The sequence below is a fragment of the Cryptomeria japonica genome, chromosome 11 (genome assembly GCF_030272615.1).
Source record: "Cryptomeria japonica chromosome 11, Sugi_1.0, whole genome shotgun sequence".
Classification (NCBI taxonomy): Eukaryota; Viridiplantae; Streptophyta; class Pinopsida; order Cupressales; family Cupressaceae; genus Cryptomeria; species Cryptomeria japonica.
The window spans coordinates 129,754,251-129,767,186 of record NC_081415.1 but is presented as its reverse complement, the minus strand read 5'-3'; positions in this window follow the sequence as shown (position 1 = coordinate 129,767,186).

Genomic DNA, 12,936 nt, shown 5'->3' with positions numbered 1-12,936 from the left:
GTTGGAACTATTATGGATGCTTTATTTCTATGCATTATGGATATAGAACTTTATATGATCCTAGGATTGGATAACATTGTTATATTGATGCTTCATTTCTATGCATTATGGATATAGAATTTTATATGATTCTAGGATAGGATAACATTGAGATGGTGTATGTCATTTATTTGATTTGCAAGACTTTATTATGAGGTTAGAAATATGATGCATATCTTATGAATGGATGAAATTTATGAGGATTATGATAATTGCTTATGTGGATTGCTTTGGATATATGGTGAATTGATTTGTATAATGTCAACTGTATGCAGAGTGATTGATTTGTATTCTTAATTATGTGTTTAATATTATATGAGGCTATTTGGGAGTTACTAATGTGTAATTGAGATGCACAGGAAAATTATCCTTGTGACCATGGAAACATTATGGAGAATCAAGCCTAGACCTATGTACGTTCGTAAAACCAAGGGTTGTCTATTTGGAGAGACAACACCCCGTATGTATCATATTTTATTTGTAAACATAAATGTTTGCATGTGTGTTAAATTTTATTTATTAATTTGTTTAAATCCAACAAGAGACAATTTCCATGTGTAAATTAAGTAATGTATTTTATTGTGTCACTTGACACATGTGTTGAATAGTGTTTTGATTTTGACATGTCTCTTGGAGGGGAATTATTTTACCAAAGTTTTTTCTTCAAATATCTGAGTGTGGTCCCAAATTTGCCTTGGTTAGAGAGTCTTTAGAGTGGTCAACTCAGGTTTGACCCATAGGTTAACTTTAGATGGGTTTCTAAGGGGTCAAATGGACTTCTAGGGTTAGTTTAGGGGCTTTATCAAAGGTTCAAAGGGTATACCTATGGGTTAGTGGTATTTTTAAGCATGTAACCACTCCCATGTGACTGTTTAATCACCTCAAAAAATGGTTTTCCCAAGATGAGCGAAAATCCAACTTGGAAGGTTCCTACTAGGTTAGATAACCTTCCTTTCTTGTGTTAGTTTCTCTTCCCCACTTCGTCTTACCTTTTTAGTTACTAGTTTTAGTAAGTTTGTAAGAGGTTGGGAAGACCAACCAATGTGAGCTCTTACTCTATCCAAGAGGTTGGAAAGAGTGAGATAAGCCTTCTTAAGCAACGGTTAGAGACTTAGGATGGTAATCACCCACTCTCCATCTTTGGAGACAAGTTCTTGAAGTTTTGAACAAGCTTAGGATATGAATTTTTGGCTAAGTGTGGATTTGGGCTGCTCTTTTCCAAACTATCCCTTGTAAAGCCTTGGCAAATTCAAGGTTGGTTCAATCTTTTTCCTTGTATATTACAATTTTGCTTTGAAAGATTGCTTGAATGTAGTTTGTTTTCTTCCTTTGTGTTTAATTTGTGAAGAAATATATGTGAGCTTTCCCTTGTTTTGGTTATGCTTTTTTATTTTTGTTTTGGGAGTATCCAAGGCCAACTCACCCTAGGGAGGGTAGAGTGGCCTTGGGGTGGAGGGTTGTATGACAGCCTTAGAGTGAGAGGCTCTCTTTGGAAGAGAGTGTTCTCAAGGGTTTGTTTTTATGACCCTTGCTGCATAGTTATTGTTTATGCATTTGGGGGTCATAAGAGGAGATATTATGGCTTGTATGCCTTGGGGGTCATAAGGATGTTGGGACAAGTTGGACTTGTGATGGGTTTCTTGGTTTCCATGAGATGGCTTGTGTTCTACTATTTTGTAGTTTCTCCTCAAGGTGCTTAGTCCACCTCCACCCATGTAAAAAAAACTTTTGGTGATGATGTTAAGCCTTGGGATGGGAATATGTTTGTTGTGTGTTTTCTATGCTTGTTTGTGTTTGCTTGAGTGTAACCCATCTAGGTCTTGGTTCTCCAAGCTCGAGGGTGGCTTCTAGTAAGCCTAGATTGGGAGGTGAGTCCTCCATGGTCACAACCTTAAGATTTTGTAATGGAGGTTTGCTTGGAAAAGAAGAAAAGGGAAAGCTAGGAGTTGCTACAATATTATTTATTTGAGTTGCAAAAGAAAAATGTATTTATTTATTTAAGTCCTCATTTATTAGAAATGAGAGGCTAGTTGGGTATTTCACCCATTTGTAAAGTTGACATATTGTATTCAAAGTATTCTCTATTTCATGTTTTATAAAAAAAGGCATTCTTTTGTTAAGTTGTTATTCCAAAAATGAAATATATATTTATGGGTTAAGTTATCTATGGTTTGATATAAAACCTATTGCTTTTATTTCTTGAAAATAAAGAAAGGCATTCCATCTCTTTATGCTTATTGAAAATAATAGAAAATAAATGAAGTAGCAAATCATGAATGATAGTAAGCTAGGAATAATCATTTAGTCCTATTTATTTATTTCCAAATACAAATATGGTTAAATAGATATTAGTAAGAATAATGGTTTGGCAATTTACATTATGGTAATGTGTTTTAAGTGTTTTCTAGACTATTCTAATGTTGTTGTAAATTATTTAATTTTGTCTTTTATAAAATTAAAAAAAAGGAGAAAATAAAGGTAAATAAATTAATCTTCTTCTATAGTTAGCCATATAACTTAAAAAAAGAAAAGCTATACATTTAATCTAATATATTAGGATTTGCTTTATGTGTGTAGTAAGTAAAGATTTAATCATGAAAGAGAAAATTAATAAGTTTATATGCCTTGTTTATTCTAAAGAAAATTAGATAAATCTGTTACATGTTTAATAGTCTAATGTTATTTTTTTTAGGGGGAGAAATGAAGTATTTAAAATGTTTATCATGTTGTTAAAAACTAAGGGATGACTACCATAATATTTTAATGTTGAATATTTAAATGTATTAAAAAAAAGGGGTATATATATATATTCTTTTTTTTTTATCATATGTATACATTTAAATAATACAGCATAAAAAAATATTAAGACAATATTCATCATGTTGTTTTACCTAATTGTCTTAATATTTTTTTATGCTGTATTATTTAAATGTATACATATGATAAAAACAAGGAATATATATATATACATACATATATATATATGTATATATATATATATACATACATATGTATATACATATGTATATATATATATATACATATGTATATATATATATATACATATATATGTATATGTATATACATATACATATATACATATGTATGTATATATATATACATATGTATATACATATGTATGTACATATATATACATATGTATATACATATGTATGTACATATGTATGTATATATATATATATATATATGTATATACATATGTATGTATACATATATATATATATATGTATGTATATATATATATATAAGGGCATATTGTTGTTTATAATTTAAAATAACAAAAAAATATATTAAAAATAAATAAATTTGCAAACCCTTGCCAGGGTACCCCGGAGCCGAAGCTCCTGCGGGCCCCCAGGTGGCGCGGGCCCTCTGTGAGCCGAGGCCCACAGGGGCACCATGGTGCCGCAACTTGTAGGGGTGGCCTTGGCCGCCACTGCGGGCCGCAACCCATAGTGGCACCCAAGGCGCCTCTGCGGGTGGTGCCACCATCTCCCACGGCCCCCTTCGAACACACAGCTCCTGCTAAATTAAAACCGCCCCCTGCACTGAACCTGCGACCATTAAAATGAGAGCCCTCCACCATACCCTGTTGCATAATGCGAAACCCTAACCCGGATTTCAGGTTAGGGTATTCGTGAGTAAATTTAGAAATAAAAAGGGGGTTTGGTAGTTATTTTATAGCTTTTAGTTTAGGATAGATGGGGATATTTTAATATTGTTATGTTCAGAAAATTAAAAGGGGGGGAAAACCCTATTCGAATTTCAATAGGGTATCCCCATTTTTATTCTGGGTTTTATTTAGTTTTAGTCAATCAATTTTATGTTTTAACAGATGTATATATATATTTTTAAATATATACATATATACATAGATGTGTAGGTATAGAATTAGATGTAGTATTATTTTTATATGCTTTATATAAAACATTTAGGCATATAAGTATATGTTTAAGATGTTTAATTTGAATAGGGTAAATTCCCAATTATAAATGAACTTATTGTTTCAGATTTTAGGGAGGATATTTATTAAATCTTATAATTTAGTTTATAAGTATTTCTCCTTTATTTATTGTTCAATTGGTTAATAAGCCTCAATAGTCTAAATGCTAGAATTAATCAAATTAATTCTTGGAGCATTTAAAGGATTATTGTAGCGTAGTAATATCCCTTGCCAATTTAGTTGTAGATTATTGTTCAAATTAATTTATTAATTAAAGAAATAATAAAGATTTTTTTGGAGAGTTATTTTCCGCATTTAATTTATTTTCGCATGCTTGATTAAGTTAATTAGATTAACTTTAGTAGAAAAGCTCTTTTAAATTTCCAGAGTTTAAACATAGTTAAGACAAGACTTATTATTGCATTTTTATTTTAGCTTAATTAGTTTTATTAAGATGTTTTAAAAAAAAAGTGTTGTTTCATTTTTGCCCAAAGGTTTGGGCATGACAATTCCATGGTTCTATGTGATGATCTCATCGATTTGTGGATTCTGGTATGAGGATTATTTTTTTAGTGTTCAGTGTTGTAGTGTTTTGGTATTCGATCTGTTGTGATCCAATATGATCATATCTTGAGTTGTAGATTTGGGAGAGTGTTTGGGATGTTCATGTTTATCTTCAATTCAAATGGTTCGTTATTTGGTTTTCTGCAAGTTATCTTTCTAGTCTGAGTTGCTTCTATTATATGTTCTTGAGTATTCCTATATTGATTGATGAAGATTTAGTTAAGTGGTGTTGGTTCAGCTATTGCATATGGTTCTAACATTCTTGTTGGTGTTTCCTAATTATGTCCTATTTGTTTTGGTCATTTGAATTCATTCTTGTGCGAGTTATTGAATATCTTATGGGTCCAATAGTGTTATTCATGGTTTGCAGTGTTTTCAGTGGTATAGTGTGTTTGAGATGATCTTGGCGATATTTCTAGTGGTGTTGCATGTTCGAGGATTTGATTTGGGTCCATGTTATGTCTTAGCCGACATTTTATTGGTTAGGTGGTTGATATTTGTATCATGTGCTATAATTTTGTGATTAGGTGTTATGGGTTGAGCCGACCTTGTTGTCAAGGTTGATGATTGGTATATATAGGTGTTAAATTCATATAATTTGGTTGTTTGTGACTTGAATGAGATATGGGAGAGTTTTTTGTGCAAGCATAGTGAATTTATATTTTGGTGAAGTGTGGAGAGTGTTGCAAAGTAGACGATTATGCTTAACTAGAACCGTCATCAAGCATTTGGAGATGCTATTCTTTCAGTTCATCTAAACTGGATTGTTGTTCTATTTTTTATGTAAGTCAGTGAGACTTCCCTAAGGGTTGTAGCCTTCTAGAACATTCATTTGAGTAGTGAACTCTAGGAAGTGTGCCTGAATGCATGTGCATTCCCCATTGTAATATTTCACATACTACTACAAAGTATCATCTTATGGTAGGTAGGTTCCCAACATGGTTTTTCCCTTAACCGGGTTTTCCACATCAAAATATTGGTGTTGCATATTATTTTGTTCTTGTGTTTACCTTTGTTATTACTATTGTTGACCATATCAAAGATTGTGCTTAAATTGTTTAATCCAGTGAAAACTAATTCACCTCCCCTCTCAGTTTTCCTTCTTGGTTGTTATTAAAAATTGGTATTAGAGCTAGATCCTTTGAGAGAAGCTTGACCACTTGAGGATATCTAGGATGGTAGCTTCTACATCTATTCCTCTTTTCAAGAAGAAGAGTCCTAGATTTCATGGGAGTAATTACACTATTTGGAAGGACTAGGTGGAATGTCACTTGAAGTGTCTTGGAGAAGATTATTGGAGGATCATGAAGAATCAATATATTGTGCCTTAGAATGGACCTAATACTCTAGATGAAATAAAGGAAGATGAATTTAACATAAGAATAAAAGAAGCATTTTTCAATACCAACCAATTCATAGATCACTAATGTGATGGGTTTGAAGACAACACATGAGATTTGGGTGAAACTTGAAACCCTATATGAAGGAGATAAAACTATGAAAGTGGCTAAATTACAAAGTTTAAAAGGAAAGTATGAATGGTTGTAGATGGGAGATGATGAGAATATATTTACCTTTATGGCTAAAGTGAATGAGCTTGTGATGAACATCAAATGTGCTAGTGAAGTTCTTGAAGAAGATGAAATAGTAGATAAAGTGTTGAGATCCTTGCCTCCTGCTTATAAGTCTAAAGTTGCTTCTATAGATGAGATCTAGACTATGAGCACTGTAACTAGAGATATGTTGGTTGGAAATATTTCTCCTTTTGAGTTGAGGGAATTTGGTAAATCACATGGAAAGACTAAGATTGCACATTCAAAGCTTTTGTATCTGGGAAACATAAGTATGACCCACGAGAAACTTTGTGTTTGATTTCCAAATATGAAAGAGAAAGAAGAGAGATGGAAGAGCAAGAAAGAGAATTCAAGAACTTGAAGCAATTTTTGCAAGAAGACTACCTAAAGGTGTTGGTAAGTATGATTGAAAAATTGCCTTTGAAATGTTTCTCATGTAATAAGATAGGACACTTTGCTTCTAGGTTCCCTGAAAGAATGTCTAAATATGAAAAGTATGATAAGTATGATAAGGATAATAAGCATGATAAGTATGAAAAGCCTTATAAGCCTAACCGGTGTTGGCTTGATGATGATTTTTGTATTGCATAACTTTATGTGTTGTCATTGATGGCACATATACACACACACACATGTTCATATTGTTGTAGTCATCTTATGTTAGACTAGTACTACTATTAAGTCTATGCATTGCAAATTGGTATCATATGTATAGAGTAATGTATAATTGGTTTGAAGGTGTCTAAATAGGTATATGTAGACAACCGATATATGCAAATAAGACAATCAGTTTCAATAAATTCTAGACTTACTAGCTTGTGATGTTGCAGCTAAAGACAAGGAGAAGTGTGGGACAATCATCTAGAAGTGAATTCAAGTGAATCAGTATATGAGTGTGAAGTGGTTAACACTAAACCAGTATCGGTATTCTAACTAGTTTTCTTGATTGTGTCATGATTTATCACTGGTTATGATGCGTGACCACCAATCGACATTTTTGATGGTGATTTGTGATGTGTTATGAAAGAGTGTCTAGATTCACCGAACCTAGGAAATTGTGTTGAGGTTCATGAGCCAACATGAAATCTAATGTCTATAAAAAGACATTGTGATGAGTTATTTTCATATGTAAGATACAAGTGATGTTATGAGTTAGAATTGATATGATTTATTGAAGGAGTTAAAGAAGTATGTCAGTGATGCAGTATTGAGTGAGAAGAAAAGGATCTGTACAAGCATAATGTGCTATTTCTAGATCATACCACTTGTTGTTTTCTAATCACTAAAACAGTTAAATCCCCTAACTGGGTAAGCTCCAACATGATTCATTTTAAAAATACTCTAACAAGGTGATTCATTAACTTGGATCTAAATCCTATATTGAGGTTACCTTTAACTAGGTATATCTCCTAACAGGGCTTGGGATCTTTAACAGGATCTGCTCCCAATAGAGAATTTTGTAGACCTTAATCAGCCACTTACCTATTCTGGAGATAGTTAACTTGTGAGATCCATCTTATCGTGGTTTTTCCTAGTTTTCCACATATAAATACTTGTCTTATGGTGAATGTTTTACTTACTGTGAATATTGTTATAACACTTTGGATTGCATGCAAATTCATAAGTAAACTAGTTAAATGTTTTTACTGGTTTGGGATTAAAGTGTTATTTTTTTGTTATCACTTATTCACCCTCTCCTTTCAGTGCTTTATAAGTTTGTCAATTAGTATTAGAGCCTAACTTCCTTAAGGCCTAAATTCTTGGAAAGAAATCCTCAATCCATAATGGGGGATATGAGTTATAGAGAGATGGCTAGAGTACTTGATGCAACTAGGGATGAGATAGAATCCATGAGAGGCAAATTAAAAGGTTCACAAGAAAGGAGGAAAGAATTGACTAAATAGTTATTGGAGATCTTTGATAACAAATCTTCAAATGAGGCCTAGATTGATGCATTGGCTAAAGAAGTGGAGAAATTGAATGGTGAAAAAATCAATCTTGTTAAACAGTTCAAATAATTGGAAGACAACTGAGAAGGGGGAAGGGAATCAGTTGTCATAGATTACTAGAACTTTTAGAAATTAAAACTTTAATACCAGAACCCAAAACATTAATACTAGAATACTTAAACCAAATACTAGCATAGCAGTTAAACCAATTAAGCATAAACAATAATCAAAGAATAAATACCATCCACATGATACCGAGATTTATACGTGGAAAACTTGATAAAGGGACAAACCATGGTGGGAAGCCTACCCACAGTCAGATAATACTTTTGTAGTACATATGTGAATTACAATTGAGGGGCTTGTACTTATAAGAATCCCAACATCCTAGAGGGCACTTCTCATAAAAAAAGGAGTCTCACTGAAAAAATAGGAAGAATGAATGAACTGCAATGATAGAATCTCCTATGCTTGAGTACAGTTCTAGTTAAGATCAATACTAGAGGACTAAATCCTCTTATATAAACCCAAATCGATCTCCAAAGGTCAACCAAATCTACTACTTGAATGATATTACATTGTTCACACATTATATATCCATATCCCATTCCCATATATGATCTACAATAAAACAATTACATAATTACAAAACATGTCAGCCTTAGACCAAAAAAATAATATCCAACACATAACACATCCTAGAAACACATCAAGAGGTTCAATCCACACATTACATTAAGTCGGTCCATAACCTAGATCAACCGGGACCCAATATAGGTCCACACGCTACAATAAAGATTTTGATCTACCAAGTCTCAAACATGATCATCAACAACATCCTAAATCTCCACCAAAAGCTACACCAACACCACTTATGCATATCATCAAAGATCTTCATCAAAACCTTTGTCGGTAAAACCCTCGCTAGAACAACAAACCAAGCTTCCAAGCAAATAGAATAACATCTGATCATCAGACCAAAACCAACTGATTGAATATCAACATGAGTATCATGAATAAGCCAATTCCATAACCAAATCATACCGGAACATGCTGGATCCAAACCAACCAAAAACTACTCAACCTACCAGGACTAGAAGGGTGTTGATAAAGTATCCAAAATAGCTAGTGTTGACATCAATGACAAAACATCAATGGAACACATAATCAATTCCTCCAAATGGCCAAGAATCTCCCCCTTTGTCATTGATGGCAACATTAGATGTGAAAAACATCCAAGTGCCAAGAAATGCCAAACAAGTCTGCCCTAATGGAAGACAACCAACAATCTCCTACATAAAGATATAGCAATGAAAATACCAAACTCTCCCTTTGAATAATATCTCTGCAAAGCTCTAAATTACACATATATCTTCTCTCTAATGTAAACAACTCCTTAAGGTTTTTTTCTTTTTTACATCAATATCTCTCTCCCTTTGACATCAATGCCAGAAATCTGACATAAATATCAAAGTAAAAACATAAACCATTTAATCACAAAGCTAACTACTCCCCCTAAGCAGTAGTATCCCCACATCAGTGTGGAAATGAATAATATCTCTGATGATGCATACCAGACTGATGCGAAACTGCAATAATCAAGTCTCTACCGGAGGGGCAGAAACTCCCAATCTGTCTCTGAAGTACTCAAATGATTCCTTAGGCAAAGGTTTAGTGAAGAAATATGAAATCTTCTCTTTAGTGTTCACATAAATTAGTTTAGCTTCATTTGCTTCTACCTTTTCCTTCAAAAAGTTGTACTTGATATATATGTTCTTTGTCTTGGAATGAAATACCAGATTCTTTGATATATCAATAGCAGCAGAGTTATCGCAGTGAATAACTACCAGTTCATTACAATCCACCTTTATATCCTTAAACATTTTCTTCATCCATAGAACCTGTGTACAATTAGTAGTAGCAACAACATACTCAACTTCAACAGTAGATAAAGAAGTACATGACTACTTCTTTCTGATCCATGAAACCAAATTCTTTCCAAGAAAGAAAGCTCCACCAGAAGTACTTTTTTGGTCATCAACATCTTTAGCCCAACCAACATCTGTATATGCACATAAAGTAAAGCCATCATCCTCGGGGTAGCACAAACCATATTCTGATGTACCTTATAAGTATCTAAAAATTGTTTTCACTGCACTCTCATGATTTTCTCTAGGATCACTTTGAAATCTTGATAAAATACAAACAACATTCATTATATCAAGGTTAGTCTGAGTTAAATAAAGCAAACCTCCAATCATATATTTGTATCTTGTAGGATTTACCGGTGCAAAAATATCTTTCCTTGTCAATTTCTTACTTGTAACCATAGGAGTACTTACCGGTTTAGAATCTCCCATACCAAATTTCTTCAATAATTCCCTAGCATACTCAGTTTGATAGATGAAAAAATACCTTGTTCAGTCTGAGTAATCTACAAACCTAAGAAAAATTTCATCTCCCCAATCATAGACATCTCAAATTCATTCTTCATATTGTTAGCAAATTCCTTACACAACTTATCTTCACCTCCAAAAATAATGTCATCAACAAATACTTCAATAATCAGTATATCATCATCAGTGATATTATAATATAAATTACTATCAGCATTACCCTTAGTAAAACCAAGCTTCAAAAGATATTTATCCAACCTTGTATACCAAGCTCTAGGTGCCTATTTTAATCCATATACAACCTTTTTTAACCTGGAAACCATGTTTGTTTCATTTGATAGTGAAAAACCACCAGGTTGCTCAATATAAACTTCCTCATCAAGATCCCCATTAAAAAATGCACACTTAACATCCATCTAATAAACCTTGTAGTTCTTATGGGCAGCATAGGCAAGAAATAATCTTACAACTTCAATTCTATCTACCAATGCAAAGGTCTTACCATAATCAATTCCTTCCTTTTGAGAATATCTTTTAAAAACCAATCTAGCCTTATTCCTTACAACTTGACTGTCCTCATTCAATTTATTCCTAAAAACCCATTTAGTTCCAATAACATTCTTATTTTTAGGCCAGGGAACTAAAGTCCATGTGTTATTCTTCTCAATCTGATCTAATTCTTCTTCCATAGCTTTCAACCAATATCCATCTTTACATGCCTTAATTACTAATACCGGTTCAACTTGAGAAATTAAATATATGTCATTAGTTTCCAGACTTCTTCTTTCCATTACTCCATTGTTCTTATCCCCAATGATTTGATCTTCTGAATGATTCAATCTCACATACCTAGGAGTCTTCAGACTCCCTGTTCCTCTTCCTGGTTCTTCAGTTACTATAGAATTTTCTAATACTACCAAAGTAACTAGTTCAACACTCTATTCCGATAAAGATGGTACCAGTTCAGATATAATCATTTCAACCATCAGTTTCTTCTTATAAGCTTTTATTCCGATAAAGATGGTACCAGTTCAGATATAATCATTTCAACCATAGGTTTCTTCTTATAAGCTTTGATTTGATCTCTATTATGCACATCTACCTTGACATTAGTGCTCTCCACAATTCTCTACAATCTTTTGTTATAACATCTATATGCCTTTCTTTTATTAGAATAACCAAGAAATATACCTTCATCACATCTAGGATCAAATTTCCCAATGATAGCATCTCTCCTGATATAACATTTACCACCAAATATTTTGAAATACTTAATTGTAGGTGTATTGCCAAATCATAATTCATAAGGTGTCTTACCGGTTTATCCTTTGATATGTACTCTATTGAATGTATATACCATTGTGCTCATAGATTCTCTATAGTAGACATGAGGCAAATTAGCTTCCACCATCATAGTTCGAGATACATCCAAGATAGTTCTATTTTTCCTCTCCACAACTCCAATCTATTGAGGTATCTGGGGAGCAAAAAATTGTCTCCTTATATCACGTGTCTCACAAAAGTTATTAAACTCACCGGATGTGAATTCTCCACCATGATTTGACCTCAAACATTTAATCTTCAATCATGTTTGAGTTTCCACTTTATCTTTAAATATTTTAAACTTTTTAAAAGCCTCAGATTTCTCCCTTAGAAAAGTAACCCACATCATTCTAGAACAATCAACAATGATTAGCATGAAATATTTTGTTGGCATTATGTGAACCGGTATGTGGATATAATTACATTGTATGTTGTCATTGATGTCAATATGTTGAAGAGGTATGAAATCGGTATATGTGAGAATCGGTATAACACTATGAACCAACATTTGTGCCAAAGTGAAGTGGTGTGCTTGTTCAAGATGAACCGGCATATGGTTATGGGAACTGGTACATGGAAGCATTGTATGACTATTGGTTGGTAGTCTCAACTTCAAGGTTTCTGGTTGAAGTGCTTCAAGCCTATATGGCTCAACTGGTGATCTTTGTGTAATGAGTAAGCAGTATAACAAAGAACAGATCATATTGCCACGTCAGCCTTGCGCGCGTGAAGGATCTTGCATGAAAAAGACTATCCCTATCTACCTCAAGAATGTGCAATTGCAAATAGTGAAAAGGTGTGATGGATTATCAACCACCATAAAATCAGTGGATAATGAATGATGGAGAATGTCTTGAGATTTATTCAAGATCTTCTGCATTTAATATAGTATGATCAACGATAAGGATTGAACTGTTTGAATCCCTTAACCTAATAGGCTAGGGTTTAGGGTCTATGCTACCAACCTATTTGTTGTCCTATAAGGTTGATGTTGTGATTCTTTCAGAGGTTGTTGGCAAAACCTGTGTTTGAGTATCCAAGAGAAAGGATACGAGATTCTTTCCAAACCAAAGGAGAGAAGTGATACCTATAGAGTGTAAGTGCAGAAGGTGAAGAGGAGCTTAAGT